This window comes from Bison bison, unplaced genomic scaffold, assembly GCF_000754665.1.
Source record: "Bison bison bison isolate TAMUID 2011002044 unplaced genomic scaffold, Bison_UMD1.0 scf7180017864145, whole genome shotgun sequence".
Lineage (NCBI taxonomy): Eukaryota > Metazoa > Chordata > Mammalia > Artiodactyla > Bovidae > Bison > Bison bison.
The window spans coordinates 6689756-6691947 of NW_011494717.1; positions in this window are offsets into that span (position 1 = coordinate 6689756).

Genomic DNA, 2192 nt, shown 5'->3' on the forward strand with positions numbered 1-2192 from the left:
TGGCCACCTCATGCGAAGAGTTGACTCACTGGAAAAGACTGATGCTGGGAGGGATTGGGGGCAGGAGGAGAAGGGGACGACAGAGGATGAGATGGTTGGATGGCATCACTGACTCGATGGACATGAGTCTGGGTGAACTCCAGGAGTTGGTGATGGACAGGGAGGCCTGGCGTGCTTCGATTCAAGGGGTTGCAAAGAGTCGGACTGAGCAACTGATCTGATCTGATCCATTTATAATTATGGTATTCCCATTTTACCAATTCATATGAATTTTTAATATAATATATACAAAAGGATTGTTTTAAAATCATCTTTTGGTCATTATCTCATTGGACATATTATTTGATTCTCTACTTACCAGATAACATGGATTGACTCTTATTTTTCAACATTCATTTGCTTATCTAGAAATATTTACTGTGCCTTTTATATGCCAAGACTGTGCTAAGCAAAGAGAATATAGCAGTAAACAAGATAACATGGTTCTTGCCCATATTAGATGTTCAATAAATGTCACTGGATGCTGAAAAAAGTGTTATGACAGAAGATAATGTCATCTACATTTCTAATTATTGTTGAATAGTTCTCAGGAGTCCTTGAAGAGGTTTCTAAGATTCTCCTACCTGATTAGAATAGTCAGATGGCCCTTTTCCAAGTTCTATTTAAAATTTTTTTTCTAAGGTATATGTACTATATTTTATTTTTTACTATGGTATATTTTTTGCTTGAACACAAACTATTGGTGGTATCCTAGGAGACAGTGATACTATCTCCTAGGATAAAGTGAAAGTGAAAGTCACTGAGTCGAGTCCGACTCTTTGTGACCCCTTGGACTATACAGTCCATGGAATTCTCCAGGCCAGAATACTGGAGTGGGTAGCCTTTCCCTTCTCCAGGAGATCTTCCCAACCCAGGGATCGAACCCAGGTCTCCCACATTGCAGGCGGATTCTTTACCAGCTGAGCCACCAGGGAATCCCAGGAGAGGCCTAGTTTGTTTTCATTGTATAATACTCTATGCAGTAGCTCTCTTAAACATAATAAAAACCTTCATTTTTACAAATTTAAATTCAGTATTTTCAAGGCTTTTGATATATTGAAAATAATGTTATACTGGGCAAGGCTATTTATCAAATTCTTAGAGAAAACTCCTTTGATGAAGTCTGCTGAATGAAGCTTTTTTTACCCATATGTTCACCATGGTGAGAGTTTTTTTCACATGTTTCAAAAGGATTTAGCCCCTAGGCAAATGTTTTTCTTAAGTCTTTGTAAAGGAAACATAAAACTCTCAGTTCCATGTCAGAGTGACCAGGTTGAGTTAAGATGTTAGATTGGAAATAACAGCAGTCAACTGAAGGGGCTTAAAACAAAAAGTAGTATTCTATATAAGGTTATATATAGAAAGTGAAAGTGAAGTTGCTCAGTGGTATCCAACTCTTTGTGACTTCATAGACTGTAGCCTACCAGGCTCCTCCGTCCATGGGATTTTCCAGGCAAGAGTACTGGAGTGGGTTGCCATTTCTTTCTCCAGGGGGTCTTCCCGACCTAGGGATCGAACCCAGGTCTCCCGCATTGTAGGCAGACACTTTACCGTCTGAGCCACCAGGGAAGCCTGTTATATATAGAATACTACCTTTTTCAGAAGACAGGGTGGTCAGATGGCATCACTGACCCAATAGACATGAGTTTAAGCAAGCTCTGGGAGACGGTGAAGGACAGGGTAGCCTGGTGTGCTGCAGTCCATGGGATCGCAAAGAGTCGGTCACAACTGAGTGACTGAACAACACAATATAAGGTTATAGGAGGGTATGGTGTTAAATACACAATAGACACCCTCTCTCTCTCATCTCTGCCCTTGTGCTTCATTTTCTGTCTGTAGACTGACTTCCCATCCTTCTCCAGTTCTCCTCACAGGTGAAGATGCCCTCACCCCATCCCCATTGGACCCAACCTCCATGTTTTAGGTCTAGTCATCTAAAGAAAAGTTGAATCCCTTAGATCTAATTCCAGATTTCTTGGGATGAGATTCTGATTGGTCTAGTTTGGGTCATGTGTCTGCTCCTGGCCCAATCAACTGTGGTCAAGTTCAGTTCAATTCAGTTGCTCAGTCGTGTCTGATTCTTTACGACCCCATGAATCACAGCACGCCAGGCCTCCCTGTCCATCACCAACTCCTGGAGTTCACTCAGACTC